The following is a 22,504-nucleotide window of genomic DNA, read 5'->3' as shown; positions in this document are numbered from 1 at the left end:
CAATAAATTTTTAGGTGATTGAAGTTGGAGGTGAAAGTAGAGTTCAAGAGCTTTCCAACGACTGGTCACATGCTAAATTTGAGCGAGAAACGAAGAAGTTATGAACGTTTGAAGTTGAGCTGTCCAGGAGCAGGGGAGTTCGGCCGAACCTACACTGTGGTTCGCCCGAACCTTCCAGGCATTTTCAAAGCTGATTTTTGCATCTTTGCAGGAGTGGCCAAACTCCAAAAGTTCGACCGAACCTACCCACAAGTTAGACCGAACTGACCCAGAGTTCGGCCGAACCTTTTCCCGTTGTTCTGTCAGTTTGTGCGAATTATTTAAGTTGTTTTAAGACGTTTTTGCATATTAATTTTTTGAACTTTGTAATCAAGAGACTTTCTCTCTCTACCATAATCTTTGTGCTTATCTTGCTTTCTTTGTGATTGAATCTCTTGTAATCTTTGTGGTTACACCTTAATCTTAGCTTTACTTGGTGTTGGCTTTGATTAAGACCCCTATTTCATCTATCTTTGTGAATTTGAGATAGGTTATCTTGGTTTGTTGGTTTGAACTTATTGTTACTTGATTTCTCCTCCCTTTTACTTGTCTTTCCTTGGTTATTTCGTATCACACAGCCCATCCGCGCGCGCGCACAGCTGGGTATGCGCGTACGCACCCCTGTGCCGCGCGCGGGCACCCCTGTGCGATGCATAGGCTTTGGCTCCTTCGCTTTCTTGATCAAACTCCGCGCTCCCGAGCATCCCCATCATCAGTGCACTCGAGATGATGCTCGCGAACATGGCAGTCCCAAAATGAGCAAATTGACTTGATTATTCACCTACAAAACACAAATAAAACAAAGATAGGAAGCGTAGCAAGGTAAAACTAACACTAAAATTATGAATTATCAACTAAAAATATGAAAAAATCGTAAAAACCAATCAAGAACTAAAGTAAATTATAAAAAATGGAAAATCAAATAAAACTAAAAGAATTATACGAAAATGATGAAAGAAAATAAAGAAAATGAACCTAAATCTTATTCTTTTGAGCGCCATAAACGACACTCATCAAATTCCCCCAAGCTAAACTTTTGCTCGTCCTCGAGCAAAACAAAATAAAACCCAAGGGAAAATGATGACACTACTCAAGCAAAGAAAGAAACAAGAAAATTAGGGAAGATGAGAATATACACTAACTCACTTTCGTAGGAATCACGGTCAATTTTAGCAACTAAAGACAAGCCATTTAAACCCCTAGATTGCTCTAGAGGACGAGTGATGCTCTCGTAAAGGTTTCCAAAGAGGTTAACCTATAACTCTTTTTATTAAAAAGGAGGCAAAGTAAAAAGAAAAGAAAAGAAAAAGTTCAAAACCTTAAAAAGTAAAGAAACGCTTATACAAAGGCCTTTTGCACATGATCAAAGCACAAAGGATATCAAGATTTCTAAAACAACAATGGTAAGCATGTTCTAAGATATCAAGGGACAAGGGTTGATTGAAACATAGGGTATGCTAAGCGTAGAGAACTAATGAGGCGCAATCCACTTTCATCCCAACCAATCTAACCGCGTTCTCCCTAATGGCCTCAAATCTTCCCTTAGTAAGCGTCTCTATGGTTCCACGAAGGAACCAAAAAAGAATAGAATTTGAGGGTTCTCGACATCTCGACCTTGCATCCTTTTTCTTTAGGCTTTAACTCATAATGCCCTCCCTCGGTGCATTACTCAACCACTAGGTCAAAAGGACTTTCCCAAAGGTTGTAACGTAAGGGCCAAAAGGTTAGGGGTAGGGTTAAAATTTAGAATTTTGTGGTACACCTAGATTATGAAGCAAAGATTGGCCACACCTCAACACCAAAACCAAGAAGTCACCAAACAAAAACAAACTAATACCCCCAAGATTATTCAAAGCTATATCCCCAAGCATATATACAAAAAGCATAAGCTCTTCTCCCCCAAGCTAAAAGGAAGCATTGTCCTCAATGCGAGAAAAGGGAAAAGAAACACATCAAACTATTTTTTGAATTTTTCATTTTCTCTCTTTTTTTTGTGTAATTTCCATTATATCAAAGCAATTGTCCTCGCCTCTTTTAACTTTGGACGGCTTTTCCGAGTATATTCATTTGCCATTATTCACAATATGTACAAAAGACGAGTTCGCATACAAATAAAACCAATTTCCAACTTTTTAGATCACAAACTCCAAAAGCATGACCATTTGCTTCACAAAAACCAATAAAGGAACGAAAAGAAACAAAAGGTGCAAAGTTCTAAATATGTGGCTTGAAAAGAAGGGGAATGGCTCAAATGGTTAGCAAGATGGCAAATGTAAACCCAATGAACTAAAAAGAAAGAAGAAAATCCTAGAAATGAAAAATTACCACCCCGAAAAATGGCCTTTGAACTTCCTAGTTGGTTCGGTCTCGTGTTTGAGAATTATGAGTCCAGATTCAAGAGTAGGGATGCAAAGGTGGAGGATCCACGCTGCACATTCAAGAATGATGAAAGCTTGAAAAAGAGAAACCTAACACGGTTGTAGCAAAAACTTACTAAAGGTGTCAAATCCACCAAAGGAAGCAACTTCGTCTTACCACAAAGGAAAAGAATCCGGCTTCAAGGCCCCAAAAGGTCTCAAACCGTGCAAACCATTGTATTTAGGAAGAAAAATAGCCAATGTGCAAGTTCAAGTGGTATTAAATCCAAAGTAAAAGCAAAAACATTTATTCATATTCACAAAAACAAAGTTTTTTTTATTATATTTTTTTAAGTTTTTTTTTTATTTTTTTTTTTTATTTTTTTTTTACAAGAGAAAAGAGATAAAAAGAAAAGAAAAGAATAAGAAAAAGAGAAAAAGGAAAACATGAAGGAAGATGAAAACAAAATAAAAAGAAAAAGAAAAAGAAGAAAAGGAATATGAAATGAAAAATAGAAAGATATAGGAGAAGCAGAATGCAAAAAGGAAATAATGCTAACACAAATAAATCCTAATCAACAAACAAGTGAACATTCGGCCACAACGCCAATGTTCCCAAACACACTAGGGTGTTAAAAAGCAAACAACCTCGATCCATTCAACTTCTCCTAGAACTAATCCTAGACTAAGCTACCAAGAAAAGAAAACGAAAAGAAGTAGAAAGATCTCACCGGGCGCCAAAGCTATTGCACATTAAACAAGGAGAAAGAGCACCTTTATGAATCGTCGAAATCCAACGCATAAGCAAAAGAGCAAGGTGAGAAATAACAAAAAAAAAAAAACTATATACAAAGAAAATTGTTAGTAACTTCAATACAAAAGAAATGAAGAAAATAGAAAAGAAAATGTAGGAAAATAAAGAAAAATCCAGTAATAGCAGTAACAAGGGGAAGAATCATAAGACTAAAATAGTATCAGGAGATAAGAAATCAGACAGTCATCGGCAGGAATCATCATAATAAAGACAGACACAGAGAAACTCAACGGACAACAAACAGCGAAACAAATAACAAACCAATAACCGGGCAGAGGAATCAGCAGCAATACAGCAGCATCATCATAAAACCGAACAACAAAAAGATCAATACCAGAAGGATAGGAGACTAGGAATGAACTACAAAAGCAGGGGGGAAATATGGTGAAACACAGAAAAAGATGCAGAAAGCACGCCTAAGCTTAGACTGGACCACCCCCCTAACTCTAAACCTAAAGGCATATAGGCAATCGAGAAACATCATAAAAAGCACAGAAGAAGGGGGGAGCCATGGTTGTATCACTCCGCACTATGGTAAGGGGTATAATGAGAACTCCCCTCACCGGTCTCCATCACATGACTAGAGATAGCCATCTTACTCACGTCCATGGGAGCCTTACCCCTTAACCTACCATTCCTCCTAGCTCTATCATCCTCAAAATAATTAGACCAATCATTTAAGACCGGCTCACCCGACCTACCCCACCTCCCAACAGTCTCAAGGTCCGGAAAGGGCGATGGATTAGCCGGATCATATGTGTAATCACATCCACCGGGCCGCCGATTGTCGTAAGTGGCCGGGGTGGTGCCTATGATAGAACTAGGGTGAACATGAAGGCCCTCCCAATAAGGGTAGCAAGGCCGTGGACCAATGGTAGGATCAAAAGGTTCCCACTGAGGAATAGGTCCTTGTTGGACCGGGAGATAAGGGTAGTTCACATAGGGCTCGATTTCCCCTCTCCGAACATGCATATCGTACAATTGATTTGTATGATAGTCATAACCAAGATAAGAGGGTTGCATAGAAGGCATAGAATATAACACATTAGCAATAGAATCAAGCCTAGCATGAATGGTTGACAAATCAAAAGTAGAAAGAGTAGAAGAGGGGGAAGGATTAGGTGTACCTTCCGGTTCAACTGTGGGAATAGTTTGAACATTCGATGAGAGAGCATTTGTCCAGCGGCCTCTTGTATGATTTGTCCTACGTCGAATAGAAGGAGCAATATCTCGCATTGGTGGCCTCCAAGATAAGGAATCTTTCACTCTTGGTCGGGAGGTTGCCTCTTTGCATGGGATTAAAACCATTCTTTAACCCGAGAAACTTTCCAAATGAAGACATCATCCTTCTTCGTACGATCGAGGAACTTTTGGTTCACAAGGGCGGAGATGTTTAGGAAATGAGAAAAAGATTTTTCTCGAGGATCAATAATTGGGGGAAGCTCATTTAACAAAGTCTTATAGTCTTCATTGATGCATAGAGCTAGGATAGAAATCATCCCTCCCAATTGGATGCTCCCCGATAGGCTAACTCCATCCCGAATATCCAGTAGTCGATTGATGAAGTGCTCTGTGAAATCCACCAACTCAATCTCAAAGTCCTTTTGGTCGGCTATCCATAACCAACAAAGCTCCTCTCGAGAGATAGCTCCCAAAGAGTCTTTGGAGCAAAGAGCGTAAGTGAGGAGACGGTTGAAATACCGCATAGCCGGATGAATCATGGAGGCGGTCTTGGAATTTTGAGGCTCATACTTCCCTTCCTCTGAGATACTTCTCCACCAACGTTTCTCATTATATCCATGATCCTCTGCCATTCTATCATGTGAAGGGTAGATACATTGTTCCGCGTCCGCGGCCCAAGGAAACTTAAAGTAAGAACATAGTTGAGGATCCGTCAATGAGTGATCATGATTGAAAAGTTGTAATGTCAAAATCCTTGAGGAACCGTCACTCGATTCTCGGACTACCTCAAGAGAAGAAAGAAATTCATTGGTTACCCTAGCATAAGTAGGGGCGCTCAAATCCAAGAACTCTAAAAGATGAAGGCCCTTTGCAAGAAGCCAAACATCCTCATCTATGCCGAGAAACTGGGTTGTTGCTTGATCGTAAAATCTTGTTGGTCTAAGCTTTCTCTTGGATAGACGCTAGAAACGATCCCAATGTGATTCTTTAGAAAACTCAATGCCAAATGTCTCTTCTACCTCGGGTGGAGGTGGAACAACATGCCTTGGTTTGCTAGAACTTGATCTTGCCTGCTTCTTGTGACGGATTGGAGCCATCTACAAGAAGAAGAACAACTCATGAGAAAATCTTACATATGTCATATTTCAATAAGAAACAAAAGTAATCGCTCAAGAATCAAGCACAAAAGCAATTATCTCAAAGTAGAAACAAGTGAGAGACCAAATCATCATATGGCTACATATGAACAAAATGCCATTAATATAAAATCATAAATTTGAAACAAGTAAGCATGGATTAAAGGGAAAAATGAACATAAGAGACCAAATATGAGTCAAATTTAGAAAAATAACCTCAAGCATTGCATTATCAAAGCAAAAAAACCATTATAAAGAATACCCATGAGAGAGAAAATGACCAACAATGGTGAATCAAGGAATCAAGCAAATTATACAAATTCATCATGAAAAAGCTCCAATTTAACACTCAATGATATCATCCAACACAAATTACAAATTAAAGGAACCAACAATGGAGTTCTACCATGAAAGCAAAAACAAGGTTTCAAGCTTGAACAATGAGGAGGAAGAAGATGACTAGAAAATAAGAAATTATACCTCAATGTAGCCTTGAATTACTTGCAAATTGCCCAAAATGAAGATTTAAGAACAAATAGAACACCCAAAGATAAGTTCCAAACCTCAACACAAATCCTCAAAATTCCGAAAATTAACCCAAAATTTTCGAATTTTTGGTTCGAAAATCTGGAATTTTTCTTGTAAAATTTCGAAAATTAGATGAGTTAAATGTAATTTGAGGTTAGAATGAGAATAAAAAAAATGAAATTGATATCATTTTGCAAGAAAAAATAATAGAGTTTAATGATAGAATAGAGTAGGGAAAGCTTGGAAAAACCGGGGAGAGAGAAAGGGGAAATAAGGTGAATAGCTTGGGTTATAAGGGGGGCTGGTGCGTGCGCGCAGAAGCCTGGTGCGTGCGCACCAGTGCAGGGGCTGGTCTTGCGTTGGCCGGCGACAAATGCTAAAAACCCCTGCCTACCTGGTGCGTGCGCGCAGGCAGGGGATGCGTGCGCACCAGGTAGGGCTAGTTATGCTAAAAAATTCAGGCCAAACTCTGACCCCTGTAGTGCGCGTGCGCAGGGATGGGGTGCGTGCGCACCAAGGGGGTGCGGGGATGGTTCAAAAACTGGCAATTTTTGCCAAAGTAAGTGAAAAATTTCTGACCCCTTTGGTGCGCGCGTGCAGCCTTTGGTGCGCGTGCACCAAGCAAGAATATGTCAGCGATGAATATACTCTCGTGTTTGCATAAGGGGATATTTGAAAGCGCATTCGAAAAAGAGAAGAATATCAATAAAAATGCAAACATTAGAGCATAAAACCCCAACAATATTCCACCTAAACTTAACCAAACCTCGAGAAAGCTTGTAATAACACCAAAATTGTTGGAAATTGTCTTCGAACCAATCTCATGGTACCTAAAATCAACAAAACAAATAAAAAGAAAGAGAAATAAGAAAAATCTCAAAGATAAAAGAAATATCGAAAAATGTAAAATCAAAAGAAAAAGGTTAGAAAACCGGGTTGCCTCCCGGGTAGCGCTTGTTTAATGTCATAGCTCGACGTCCTCCACCAATTAAGGTGGTTGCCGGAAAAGCAATGAGTGAACAAGGCCAACAAGAGCACCATCGAAATACTTCTTGAGACGATGGCCATTGACCTTAAATGGAGAAGAAGAATCTATCATTGAGACCTCTATATAAACCACTTGGAAAAACATTCTTGACCAAATAGGGACCGCTCCATCTTGACATGAGCTTACCGGGAAACAAATTCATTTTGGAATTGTAGAGAAGAACCTTATCGCCAACACAAAAATCTTTCTTCTCAATAAGCTTGTCATGTGTTTCCTTGGAACGAGCTTTATACACACTAGCACAATCATAAGCATCAAATAGAAGCTCCTCTAACTCATGAAGATCTAACCACCTTTTCTCCCCCGCACATGCCAAGTCAAAGTTTATCTTCTTGATTGCCTAAAAAGCACGGTGTTCAATTTCAACCGGGAGATGGCATGACTTTCCGTAGACTAGGCGGTATGGAGTGGTACCTATGGGGGTCTTAAAAGCCGTTCGATAGGCCCAAAGAGCATCATCCAACTTATCCGGCCAATCCTTTCGATTTGTCGCAACCGTCTTTTCAAGAATAAGTTTGATTTGACGATTAGAGACTTCCAATTGACCGCTTGATTGAGGATGATATGGGAGGCCGAATCTTTGATGGACCCCATGATTTCTCAACATCTTTTGAAAGGCATGGTGAATAAAATGAGAACCGTTGTCGCTTATCACCGCCTTGTGAACCCCAAATCTTGGAAAGATTATCTTCTTAAACAACTTCATAACCACCTTGTGGTCATTAGTTGGGGAGGCAATGGCCTCAACCCACTTAGACACGTAATCGACCTCCACAATATTATATTGATTTCCGAAAGATGAGGGGAATGGTCCCATAAAATAAATACCCCACACATCAAACACTTCCAACTCAAGTATGGGTTGTTAAGGCATTTCATTTCCCTTGGAGATGTTCCCAACTCTTTAACATCGGTCGCATGTCTTGACAAAGCCCCATGAATCCTTAAAGAGATGTGGCCACCGTAATCCGCATTGAAGGACCTTAATGGTGGTTTAGAGACACCATATGGCCCCCGCTTGGATCCGAATGGCACATTTTCAAGACACTAGGCACTTCTTCATTTAGCACACAACGTCTAAGTAAACCATCGACCCCATGCTTGTATAAGATGGGATCATCCCACACATAATGCCTTGCCTCTCTCTTGAGCTTCTTTCTTTGATTCTTAGAAAAAAAAGGAGGAAACTCCCCACATGCGAGAAAGTTCACTAAATCGGCAAACCATGGGAGTTCCCTTGCTTCAATATCATACAAGAAATCATCAAGAATTCTACCCTCAATTGGAGAACCATCATCTTGAATTTGAAAATCTTCCAAACGAGAAAGATGATCCGCCACAACATTTTCCGCTCCTCTTTTATCCCTAATCTCAATGTCAAAGGTTTGGAGCTCAAGAACCCATCGAATCAACCTTGGCTTGGACTCTTTCTTGGAAAAAAGATACTTGAGAGCCGCATGATTCGTGAAGACAATGGTTTTGGAACCCAATAGATAACAACGGAACTTCTCAAAAGCATGAACTATAGCCAAAAATTCCTTCTCCGTTGTAGTGTAATTTCGTTGAGGTCCATTTAGAGTATTGGACATATAATAGATCACATGAAGTTTCTTGTCCACTCTTTGACCCAAAACACCTCCTATTGCCGAATCGCTTGCATCACACATCAACTCAAATGGTAAATCCCATCTTGGAGCTTGAACAATTGGAGTAGAGATTAGAGCTTTCTTCAAATTATTGAATGCCTCCAAACACTTATCATCAGACACAAAGCCGGCATCTTTTTGAAGAAGATCATTAAGAGGCTTTGCAATGAGCGAGAAATCCTTGATGAATCTTCTATAAAACCCGGCATGCCCTAAGAAAGATCTCACTCCCTTTACGTTGACCGGAGGTGGAAGCTTTTCAATGACTTCAATTTTAGCTTTATCCACCTCTATCCCCTTATGAGAGATCTTGTGGCTAAGGACTATGCCTTCCTCCACCATGAAGTGACATTTTTCCCAATTCAAGACCAATTTCACCTTCTCACACTTGCAAGACATTTTTCAAGGCATGCCTCAAATGAAACACCTCCTACGGAGAAGTCGTCCATAAAAACCTCCATCTCCTCTTCCTACATATCTCCAAATATACTCATCATGCATCTTTGAAATGTCGCGGGAGCATTGCAAAGGCCGAATGGCATTCTCCTATAAGCAAATGTACCATATGGACAAGTGAATGTTGTTTTCTCTTGGTCATCCGGGTGGATATGGATTTAGAAAAATCCCGAATAACCATCAAGAAAACAATAGAACTTGTGCCTTGTTAGTCTTTCAAGCATTTGATCAATAAAAGGAAGGGGGAAATGATCTTTCTTTGTTGATGTGTTTAGACGTCTATAATCTATACACAACCTCCATCCCGTGACCGTCCTCGTCGGAATGAGCTCACCTTTCTCATTCTCAACGACGGTCATACCTCCTTTCTTTGGGACAACGTGAACGGGAGAAACCCACCTAAAACTAGAAATGGGGAATATGATTCCCGCATCCAAAAGTTTAGTGATCTCCTTTTTCACTACCTCTCCCATTTGGGGGTGTAGCATTCGTTGCCTCTCAATAAAAGTTAAAGAACCCTCCTCAAGAGTTATGTGATGTGTACATAAAGCGGGGCTTATACCTTTGAGGTCATCAATAGTATAACCCAAATCACTTCGGTGCTTTTTCAAAACACCACACAACTTTGAGCTTGATGCTCACTCAAAGAAGAGCTAACAATCACGGGAAAAGTGGAGTTGGGTTCCAAAAATTCATACCTAAGGTGTGATGGAAGAGGTTTGAGCTCAACCATTGGAGCACCTTTACCTTCCTTCGATGTTGCCACTTGCAACGCTTATTGGCTAGAAATGCTCAAACACATTTGCCCTTCAACATCCTCAAAGCTTCCATTGAGAAAATCTTCATACAAACCCATCTCCTTGTTTGGGGTACCTATCTTCTCCTTATTTAACAAAACATTCTCAAGAGCATCGTTAGAAGTGAGCAATTGCTCATGCATGGAAGACACAACATGATCGAGAGAATCAATTAACATACAATTTTCTAGAGAAATTTTAGCACTTTTTACATCTATCAAAGCACCCGAATTAGCAAGGAATGGTCTCCCTAGAATGATGGGGATATTAGCATCTTCATCCATCTCAAGCACAACAAAATCCACCGGAATAACAAATTTCCCGACCCTTAGGGAACTTAATTGACCTATCGGCCAATTGCAAAGTGATGTTAGTAGGTAAGAGTTCTCCTAGCTCAAGTCTTTGGTACACCGAGTATGGCATAAGGCTAACACTAGCTCCTAGGTCACACAAGGCATTCTCAATTTGCATTTTATAAATGACACAAGGGATATAAAAGTTTCCGAGGTCTTTTAGCTTAGGTGGCATCTTGTTCATTATGATAGCACTACAATTCTCGGTCAAGTTCACCGTCTCTACACCATCACATGTCCTCCTACCACTCAAAATGTTTTTGAGGAATTTTGCGTAGTTGGGCATTTGGGTGACAACTTCGGTAAATGGTAAAGAGAGGTGAAGTTGCTTAAGCATGTTTATGAATCTTCCAAATTGTTCATCTAACTTGTGTCTCATGAATTTTTGTGGATAAGGAAGCTTATGTTTCACAATCTCTTTCTCCACTCTCACCTCACTAGGCTTCTCAATCTCAACCTCACTCAAAGATGCACCATTTCTCTCATCTTCAACCAAAGCCCCTTTTGTGCCCTCTTTAGTCTCACTCATCCTAGGCAAACTCTCCTCAAGGATCTTACCACTCCTTGTGATAATAGCATTAACCGGTCTCTTAGGATCTAGGCCTTGGGAAGGTAAAGAAGAAGGACTAGCATGGTCTTTCAAAGCATTAGCAAGTTGAGAAATTTGATTTTCAAGCATCTTATTATGAGTCATCATTTCATTAAATTTCTTATCACTTAAGTTCATGTAAGTGTTCAACAACTTTGTTTGATTTTCAATGATTTCTTCCAAATTTGTTCTATGTGGAGAAGAAGAGGATTGAACATAGGAATTATCATTTTGGGCCTTTGGAGCAACTCCGGGTGGAGGGCATCTTTGAGCATTGTTTTGAAAATTACCTCTACCTTGATTGTTCCAATTACCCCTACTTTGATTTTAACCATAACCTTGATTATGGTTACCACTACCTTGATTTTGATTCCCATAACCTTGGTTTGGATTACCATAATTTTGGTTTTTATTTTGGCTACTATAACCTTGATTGTTATAGTTACCTTGAGAACCTTGGTTCCCTTGGTTCCTATAACCACCACCTTGGTTATAGTTGTCAAAATTGCCATGATTGTTGTAATTCCTATTCCATTGACCTCTTTGATTCTCAAACCTAGAATCATGATTATTTGACACATAGTTCACATGCTCAATCACATTTCCATCTTAATCATCACAAACATCCATACATGCATGAGGGCAACTAGAAAAATCATGCTCATACGACCCACAATCATCACAAAACAAGCATCCACTAGGCATGTTACTAGAAGAAGGAAGGGGTTGAGAATTAGAAGACGTAACTCTCCCCTTAGTTTGGGAGGGAAGACTTGAAACTTGGTAGGTAGCACTTTCCAACTTTACCTTGATAGTGGACATCTCCTTCCCCAAGTTTGTCATTTGAGAGGATAGATTGTTGATTGCATTTAGATGATCAACCGAGTACACCGAAGAGCTACTCTTGCTATTTGACTTTCTTTCTCCATCTTGCCAATCTCTGTAATACCTCACTACATCCTCAATTATGTCCACCACTTCCTCTTCCGTTTTTTTCATGATAGGACTTCCGGCTCCTCCATCTAAACATGATTTTCCTTGAGGGCTATGACCTTCATAGAAGATTTGAATGATTTGATAAGTTGGAATTCCGTCATGAGGACATTCTCTTTGATACTCCTTGTATCTCTCCCATGCTTCATAGAGGCTCTCATTTGGCTTTTGCTTGAAACCTTGAATCAAAGCTCTAGCTTCCGCCGTTTTCTTTTGAGGATAGAAACGGGATAGAAATTCCTTAGTGACCTCGTCCCATGTCCTTAGAGAATTCGGCTTTACCTCCTTGTCTAGCCATTCCAAAGCACGACCTATGAGAGAAAAGGGAAAGAGCTTGAGGCGGATGAATTCTTGGGAAATTCTGTTCACCTTGATAGTATTGCAATACTTCTCGAACTCCTTGAGATGGTTTAGTGGGATTTCATGCTTGGCCCCACTAAATTGTCTCCTCTCTATTAAAGTGATCATTGCCGATCTTATATCAAAATCATTTGCGGTGTTGTAGGTGGAGCAATCCCACTCTCAAATCTATATGCACCGGGAATCCCCAATTCTTTCAATGCCATTCTCGGATTTTCTCCCATTCTTGCTTATTCTTCTTGTTGTGGCTCTTCTTCACTTGAAATGCTAGGGCTCAAAGATCGTTTAGCACTCCTCAACCTTGCAATAGTTCTCTCAATTTCCGGATCAAATGGCACTAGTGAATGATCACGTGCTCTATGCATGAAATCTCAAAAGAAATGGTTAGTAGCACGACTACAAATGTAGCCTTAAAGAAAATCTTTTTCTATTTTCGATTAATGGTGAAATAGAATCAACAACTATAACAAAGCACCATTATCATTTCCCGGCAATGGCGCCATTTTTGACACGAGGAAAATGTAGGTCGTTCTCTACCTTTTCCTAGAGCCAAAGAAAATTTATAAACACTCGACCAACCTAATACGAGTATATAGTAAGTCAAGGGTCGAACCCAAGAGAATAAATAGGTGTAAGCTATAGCCTATGTCAAGCTACTTCGAAGTTTGTGGGAAGATGTGGTTGGTAACTAAGGTATCAAGAAATGTAGATGAATCGAGAAATTCAATATACTAAACACTAGGGATATAGGTTCCACATGCAAGCTCAATGATTATGCTAATTGAAGGATCACTCAATCAACTCAAACATTGCAAAGGACAAACAATAGTTGCAATCATAGGAATTCAAAGGCTATATCCTATAAGCCAAGCTAGGGATCACTATGAATGGCTAGCTAGGAAAATCACAATCAAATTCAATCAATTAAAGCAATTCTCAAATCAAGGGTTCATGTCATTGAATTTTGCAATGCAATCTAGATTAATCTTATAGGTTGATCACTCCTAATCTAATTAATCACATGCACAACTATGTCAACCAATTTAATTGGACCATTCAAATCAATTTAGCATCATCAACTAGCAAAAATCATCAATCAAGCATGCTTCCCCTTCTCCCTAGCAACTAATCTACTCACTAAACATGGTGAAATTAAGAAACAAAACAAATTCAATCAAATTCATATTCATTTAATGCTATATCAAAAGAAAATCAATCAATAAACAATTTCTAAAATAAGGAATGTAATCTCAATCAAAATCCAAGAAACTAGAAGGAATTGCATTAGAAATAAATCAAGGGAAAGAAATCTTACAAACATTCATTGAATTAAAGAAGGAATTTCAAAATTAGATAGAAATCTAAGATCAAATTCAAGTACAAACAAGTAAATATTAAGCTTCTCTGTCTACTTTATCTCTCTAGTACCAAGTTAAGTCGTCCTTCAAAAAGAAAGTTAAAAGCTAAAAAAAAGAAAAATCGAGCGAAGAAGGCCGCACAGGCCGTGCGCACGCATAGCCCAGCCGCGCGCGCGCACAGCTGGGTCTGCGCGCATGCAACCCTGTGTCGTGCGCACGCACCCCTGTGCGATGCATAGGCTTTGGCTCCTTCGCTTGCTTGATCAAACTCCGCACTCCCGAGCATCCCCATCATCAGTGCACTCGTGATGATGCCCGCGAACATGGCAATCCCAAAATGAGCAAATTGACTTGATTATTTACCTACAAAACACAAATAAAACAAAGAGAGGAAGCGTAGCAAGGTAAAACTAACACTAAAATTATTAATTATCAACTAAAAAAATGAAAAACTCGTAAAAACCAATCGAGAACTAAAGTGAATTATAAAAAATGGAAAATCAAATAAAACTAAAAGAATTATATGAAAATGATGAAAGAAAATAAAGAAAATGAACCTAAATCTTATTCTTTTGAGCGCCATAAACGATGCTCATCATTCTTTCATATCTAAGCATTTAGCATTTGATAATTATTTCACAATAGAGTTCGTAAACTTCTTATTGGACCTTACAAGATTGACTCTTTCTCCCACTAAACTTCTTATTCATAAGTATTTCTATGTTTCTCCATAAGCTAATCCTTTTATTAACTTTATGAGAAAACACGTTCCAATTCCTATATGAAATGCATCCTTTAATCCCATAATGGATTTCTTGAGTTTTCTTTCAAATCTAGCATTATTTATTTTTTTAAAACCCTTAGAATATTTTGATAGTCTCTTCCAAAAACCTATTTTAGGAAGGCGATTTTGGTATCTATTTTGCCATATTTCATACACGCAATTTGCTAGAATAATCACGAAACGACATAAACATTCCGATTAGTGATAAGGTTTTATTAAAATCAACTCCTTGAATTTAATTATATCCTTTTCAACCAATCTAGCTACGTATGCATATACATTTCCACATTTGTTAGTTTTCTCCTTGAAAACTTATTTGTGATCGATGGTCTTGTACCCTTCATGCAAATTAATCAAGTTTTAAACATGATTTTCAAACATGGAGTCTATTTTGGATTTTATGGCTTCTATTCATTATTTGGAATTTGGATTTCTCGTAGCTCTCTTACAAGGAATTATTCCTTACTATCTAATAGTAAAGAGTATGCTTGTAAGTCTTAGGTTTATTTCTAACTTAATAGAAAATTTATAGGATTCAACCAAAGCCTTTGGTGAATTATATACTTATACGAGATAATTGCATCAAACACTGAGTTTCAAGGCGCTTTCAAAGCCCTTTGATTATGTTGATCTTACTCCAACATTTCTGATGTTTTGTGAGTAATGAATTCTCCTTTAAGGCACTTGTAAAGTCCTTTTGAGTATTTTTGATCAAGTATTCTCACAAAGCCCTTTTAAGGTGTTCCGAGATTCTCAGTTCTAGTTTGTTGCTAATCTCGATTGTCATCGAGTTCATTTCCTCCCACTTGTCGTCTTGGAAATGTGTTACATTCCAGAAAGACACCACTTAGAGCAATAAACATTATGTTCTCAGTTAGGTTGTGGAGGTAATGCCCGTAGTCTCACTTGTATGCTTACAAAGAGACATGTATATTGTCTTTGGGTAAAAGTTCGTTGTGAAAAAAACAGTTAGCTCCCACTTGAGCTATCTTATCCTTTAATAAGCCATTAAGCTCCCACTGAGCCACCTAGCTTCCATTAGTCTTGTAGGCTCCTACTTAGGCTAAGAGTCTCAGACATATACTTGAAAAGACGTTTGGAAGTTATTTCTATCCATAATTGAATATGGCGTCCTTTCTCGGCTTCGACATTTTATTTAGTGAAACAATAGTCATTTGTGCAAATCTTTAAGAACTTTATAAGAAGGGATGTGATCCATCATCGTTCGAGTCATTTCAAATAACATTGAGGTCTTCGTGAAGACATACTATGTTCTTTATGGAGTTGTTTATGAAAATCTATTCATAATTTTGAGATGTTCACACTTGGCTCAAGCAAATTAAACATCACTCGATATAATCTAGACGTTTTGATATCTTGCCAAGTCGATTATGTACTTCACTGAACTCTTGAGCTACTTAAGTCAAGTTTGTTCACATTTGATGAATATAGCCATACTCTTTCGAATTCTTTGTGAAATGTTGAAGTAACTGAATCCTCTTTAGCTTTCGGAGTCAATTGTATATACCAAAAACAATAGCTCTTTGCTTTGTCCGTTTCAACAAGTAGGACTTGCTTGTCTTAGAACGATTCCAATTCGATCAACTATCAAGAGCTTACCTAATATAGCCTTGAGTACATTTTCATCGATGTGACATTGCTAAAGATGTTTGGAACACAAATCATGCCCATGACTTGAACTTTTGTGAGTTTTCATGTTAGGGAAATGTTTGTTTATAATCAAGCATTCTTGACTCATGTCCTGAACAACCATGCCATTCAAATAAATTCGCAACCATTTCCTTTTACTTTGAATGTGAGTCTTTTTGTGTGTAAACGGATCATTTGCTGATTATGGAACTTAATAATAACCATTATTCGTTCTAGCCTTAGCTTAAAAGGTCTTTAAACAAAGCATGTGACCTTACAACTGATGTAGCTCTCCTCGCTTCATTCTTATTAGCTTGTAAGTCAATAACTTAGCTTATCTTCAATGGTTTGAGGTCACTTTCAAAGTGGAACACTCAGGCAGCATCCGATACTGATGGGTGTCATAAATGGCTCCCATTTGATGAGTATTTAGGTTTTTTTTACCATCTTTTCATAGCTTTCCTTCCTAATAAATGCTTAGTTTTATGCTTTAGCTCTTTGTTTTACCTTTTCTCTCTTATTTTGTGGTTTTGCTTTTTGATGGTTTTTATTTGCTCACTTTTTGTTGTTGTAGGTGCTGTACGAGGTTCGGGTCTTGATATGGATGGATTACTAAGGTGGAAGATGCTTTTGGAGTACGCTCATGGCAATAGGAAAGCTCAAGATGCAAGGAAGTGGATTCTTCAAGTTCTAGCTCTTGCGCTCTCAAGCCGCGCTCTCATGAAGGAGTGGTGTTGAACCCACCGTCAAGCTCCCTTGGATCTTCCATCCTTGGTACGCCCGCTCGAAAACCCTTAGTGAACGCACGAAGCCTTGAGAAGAACCGAAGGAACCCAGAGAAGCGCGGGCGCGCAATCCACGGGCGTGCCGCTTCGGGTCCCCGTTTTTTTCGGCTTCGTTTCGCGCCTCCTATTTATACCTGGTAACCCGATTTTTGAGGAAGAGGAAGCAATTAGAGATAATCTTTGATCATAATATTAGCTTAGTTGAGAGCTTGTTTCTCTACTTTTAGGGTTAGTTTAGGAGTAGATTTAGAGAGAGAAAGTGAGGAATTTCATTGGTGATTGAGAGATTGAAGATTCAATGGTGACAATGGTGTTGAAGATCTTCTCTATTATTAATGAGCATTTCTAACTCTATCTCATTTTATTGCTTTGTTTAATATTCATGTTTGTTTAGATTGATTTTGATGTTTGATGCTTGATTAGTGTAGTTGTTCTTCATATATTGTTGATTCTTGATTTCCTTAGTTGTTAATGATTAGATGATAATGTTAGAGTAGTTGTTTTGCTAGGGATTGGGTAAAACTTGGATGATTGATTGATTGTGCTTAATTTGGCGATTGTGTTGATTAATTGTTAAGATGAAAGTGACTACTGGAAATTGTACATGTGTGTAATTCGATTAGGCCTTAAGAATTATGCTAGATTACATTGTGTGTCTACATTGATACCGACCATTGATTTGTAGCTCACAAATGTCGATTGAGTTCGGTTAGTGACGTTCCTAGTTAGAGTCTATCGTAGTTGGAGCTAGTTAGACCTCTAGGAGATAGCTTGTTGAGCTCTTTTGATTGCTCTTACCATTAGTCTGCGGAACCTTTGATTTGCATGTTGTTCTCGAGTTGCTACAATTGTCATGATTACTTGTTGATCCCAATTCCGTATTGTTTTATTTGTTTGGTTGTTTGTTTGTTAGTTGTCAGTGTTCTCTCTTATCTTTGACTTTGACCTAGCTTAGGCGCATAATTGAGAGCTCTTGAACATTACCGTTCCTTTGGGTTAGACCTTTGACTTGCCTCTATACTCGTATTTAGGTTTTTTAAGTGTTTATAAATTTGTTTGGCTCTAGGGAGGATTACATAACGACCTACATTTTCCTTATGTCAAAATGGCGCCGTTGCTAGGGAACAGTGTCTATGTTTGAGTGTTTTTGATTGCTTGAGTCTAGGTGTTTATATATACTTTTCTTTTATTTAATTTTTGTTTGTCTTATAAAAAAAAATGGCAAGTACCTCGTTTCTTCAATTAGAGAATGAGCCGTTTTGGGTGTGCTTTAATAGATTAGAGAACTTCATTAGTTACCATGGTTTTGATATTTGGGAGGCTTGCGAGATTTGTTGTCATGATTTGAATGAGAAAACTAGAGACATTATTGAAAGCATGTTTAATGGTAGATTTCAAGCATTGTCAATCGATGATGCTTGGGACTTTTATGTATGGTTTGCTAGAGATACTTATGATCATGGTCATGGTTATTCAAATGTTCTATTGATAATGGTGATGTTTCATGTTCCATGTATGATGAATCTTGCATGCCTAATTGTGCCCCCATTCCCCATTTTGATGATGCCACTCATATCTCTTATGTTGATCCCCGCATGCTTATACATGATTCCTTCCCCCATGATACTCCTCAATGCTCTTCACCTTTCCAATATTTAGGATCTAGCTTTGAGTCTCTTCATGGGACGAGATATTTAGAGATTATGAGAAGCCAAATGGAATTGTTGAAAAAGTTGGAAGAGATTAATGAGGGCGTTCTTAGGAAGAATGAGGGGATGGAGAATTAATTGTCATCGATGTTGAATGTAAATGAAGTTTCTACCAAATTACTAGATATGGAAGATGATGAAGATGATTGTTTTGAAAGCTCCAAAGTGTGTGAGGAGGATGTTAGAGAGTCTATGAGTGAGGAAAATAGTGTAGAGATGGATGTTCCTAAAGAGAGTTTGCATTTTGAACCTCCTTCACAATTTGAATTTCGTTCCATTGAGCCTTTAGATGGAGTTGAAGAGAAACTAAAATTTTTGGCTTCTCTTAATGTTGAGGAAATGGTAATTCAAGTTTTGAAGGATGGGACATTGCAATTTTTGAAGCGTGGAGATGTTGTGATGAAAGAGAGAGATGATGAGGAAGATGAAGTAGTTTCCATGGGAGATTGGATGTTTGAGGGTGATGAGGACCAAGAGTTTTTGAGTGTTGAAAAACCAATTGAAGAGTCAATTCCCCAACCCACCTCCCTTGATGGTGATTTCATTCCCCCATTCCTTTATTTTGAATACCAATCTTCTTCCACCCTATCTCCTTTGCATGATAACCATGGTTACTTTGAGGAGAATGTGATTGAGAATGAGCTTAATTTGAATGATGATGAGTTGGAGGAGAACCCTTTGGATGTGAGTTCATTGGATGAGAGAGCTTCTGTTTCTATGGTTAGTGGTGTAAGTGAGCAACCAATTCCTATTCCTTCACCTTACACCTCATTATCAAGAAAGCTTGATCTTGTTCCCTCCTATCCCATGTCATTACCTTCTTTTCTCAAATCTCCTTCTCTTGAAGAGCCTTTAGTCCCCCAAGTGCCTCATTTGATGACCTTTGAGGATAATGGTGGGATTTCCAACCAAAAATATTTTGTTGAGAAGAGTATGCCTTCTTCTTTTTCTTTTATTTCTCTTCGTTTTTCTTACATTCTTGTTTTTCCCTTCTCTTCTTCCCCTTCTTGGCATACCTCTTCTCAATCCAATAGGTGTGCGTTGTGCTTGTTGCATGTCTTCTTTTTGTCATGTGCACACTTACTTTCTTATGAAATGTGTAGTAGTGCATTTGACAAGCTCTTGCGTGCGTTGAATTATTATTTTCTAGAGCGGTCAAGCTTGGACCTTAAGTAAGCCTTTCTCGGGAAGTAACCCGTGTTTTATTGCTTTCATTTTCTATTTAGAATAGATTTTCTGTCATGGAAATGTTTGTGTGCCTTTTGGTAGGTACATGACTTGATATGATTTGGTGCAGTGGTTTGGATCAAGAATCAAGAAAGATTGACTCCTATTTTGCTAGCATATGGAAAGCAAGATTCAATTCTAGATGAACTTAGCTTTAAAAGGTTGAATTGGGTCATTTGCAGGTATTTACACCCTCCTAAATCCAGTAATATCTTTCCTTTCCCTTTCTCTAATAATGGTTGATAACTTGTTGGACATGTGTTGGATTGTTGGATTGATCTCTTTGTTTTTCCTTCCCGTGGATTATTTGATTTATGTTTGAGCATGTTGTCTTATTCAAGCTTGGGGAAGGGTATTCTATCATGTTTGGTGGGATGTTGATTCATATATGCCATGCACATTTATTTATGCGTTTCCTTGCTCTTTATTTTGAAAAACTCCAAAAAGATTTTTGTTTCTATCAAGGCAATTGCATTGTGTCTTTGTTTTGTTCTTGCTTTGGACATAATACTTTTGGAATTGTATAGTTGAATGCTTTTCTTCTTAAATGGTAACAGTGTGCACGGTTTGAGAGTATCTTTGGTTGACTTTAGGATAGAGTATGCTAAGGTAGTGTCTTTAGTACTTTTGGGACCTTGAAGCCGGATTCTATTGTTTTTGAAAATTTGCAATTGCTCCCCTTTGGTGAATTTGAAGCTTATAGTGAGTTTTTGCCACAACCTTGTGAGGTTTCATGCTTTTCTAGCCTTCTCCATATTTTGCATGTTCGGCGTTTGGATCCTTAACTATTGTATGTTTTATCTAGAATTTGACTTCCATCTCCCGAGATCGCAACCGAGCCATTTTGGAAGGACGAAGGCATCTTTTCGGGGTAGTAATTTTTCCTTTTCTAGGATAGTTTTCTATATCTTTATTTTGGGTTTTCATTTGCCTACTTGCTAACCAATTGTGCCATATACTCTTCTTTTCAGCCACATCTTTAGATCTTGAGCCTTTTGTTTCATTCTTTTTCCTATGATTGGTTTTTGTGAAGCATTTAGTCTCTTATGTTGGAGTTTTGGTGGATGAAATGGATTGTTTGGTTCTTATAATGAAAGCAAATTTGTGTTGTAAATATTTTGTGACTAAAAAGCAAATGCAAAAGTTGAAAAAGTCGTCCATAGTTAATAGAGGCAAGGATGTGAAAAAATGAAAAAAAATAAAAAAAATGAGAAAATGCAAAGCAAATTCCAAAGCTTTGGCAAAAATTGAAAAAAAAAAAGTAAAAATGAAAAATTCAATTAAATACTTTTGATGTAAGTGTCTTTCTCCCTATTTTAAGCATTGAGGACAATGCTTTGTTCACGCTTAGGGGGAAGCGTTCTTACGCTTTTTGTACATATGTTTGTGATTCTTGGCTTTGAATAAGCTTGTGGGTGTTGTGTTTTTGTTTGGTGATTACTTGGTTTTGGTGTTGAGATTTGGCCAATCATTGTTTCACGATTTAGGTATACCACCAAATTTCAAATTTTAGCCTGCCCTCACCCTTCTCGTCCTTACATTACAACCCTTTCCAAGACCTTTTGACCTTTGTGGTTGAGTCACAAGTCGGTGGAGGGAGATATAGGTCAAGCTTTAGAGCGGTGTGCAATAGTTGAGACGTCGAGTAGCCTCAAACATTTTTCTTTTCCGGTTCCTTCGAGGAACCATTGAGATGCTCGCTAAAATTAGATTTGAAGCTAATTAGGAGAATGTGCTAAAAATGTTTTGAGATGAAAGTGACTTGTGTCTTGATAAGTTCTCTATGCTTAGCATATCCTATGTTTCAATCAACCTTAGATATCTTAGAACGTGCACTCCCTTGCTTGTTTAGAAAGATTTGCATTCATTTATGCTTGTACATTTGCAAAAAAAAACATTCATGAACATTTGTTTTCTTTCCTTTTCCTTTTGCTTCATTTTCATGCTTTGCCTTGTTTGTTTCGTTTGTGAGAGTTATGGGTTAATATCATAAGAAACCCTTACGAGAGCATCACTCGTCCTCTAGGGCGATCTAGGGGTTTAAATGGCTTGTCTTTAGTTGTCAAAATTGACCATGATTCCTACGAAATGAGTTAGTGTATAATCTCGTCACCTCTTTTCTTTTGTTTATTTGAATAAGCTCGTCATTTTCCTTTCCTTGGCTTTGTTTTGCTCGAGGACGAGCAAAAGATAAGCTTGGGGGTATTTGATGGGTGTCATAAAGACACCCATTTGATGAGTATTTAGGTTGTCTTTACCTTCTTTTCATATCATTCCTTCCTAATAAATTCTTAGTTTTATTCTTTAGCTCTTTGTTTCACCTTTTCTCTCTTATTTTGTGGTTTTGTGCATTTTGATGGTTTTTCTAGTCTTTTCTTCTTTATTTTCTCTCTTTTCGTGGTTGTAGGTATTGTACAAGGTTCGGGTCTTGATATGGATGGATTACTAAGGTGGAAGATGCTTTTGGAGTAAGCTCATGGCAATAGGAAAGCTCAAGATGCAAGGAAGTGGATTCTCCAAGTTCTTGCTCTTGCACTCTCAAGCCGCGCTCTCATGAAGGAGTGGTGTTGAACCCACCGTTCCATCCTTTGTGCACCTGCTCGAAGTACCTTAGTGAACGCACTAAGCCTCGAGAAGAACCGAAGGAACCTAGAGAAGCGCGAGCGCGTAATTCACAGGCGCGGGCTCCCAGC

General features: G+C 38.4%; 1 non-coding gene across 1 annotated transcript; it reads left to right on the top strand.

Annotated features, from left to right (window-relative positions):
* The first annotated feature begins 12,032 nt into the window (after positions 1-12,032).
* LOC145590282 (small nucleolar RNA R71) lies at positions 12,033-12,138 on the top strand. The gene has a single exon (XR_014101917.1). It is a non-coding gene; the product is annotated as a small nucleolar RNA R71 (small nucleolar RNA).
* Positions 12,139-22,504: the final 10,366 nt, after the last annotated feature.

The sequence above is a fragment of the Chenopodium album genome, chromosome 17, assembly GCF_948465745.1.
Source record: "Chenopodium album chromosome 17, dcCheAlbu1.1, whole genome shotgun sequence".
NCBI classification, from domain to species: domain Eukaryota; kingdom Viridiplantae; phylum Streptophyta; class Magnoliopsida; order Caryophyllales; family Amaranthaceae; genus Chenopodium; species Chenopodium album.
The sequence above is the reverse complement of the archived record's forward strand: the minus strand, read 5'-3'. Positions and strand labels throughout refer to the sequence as shown.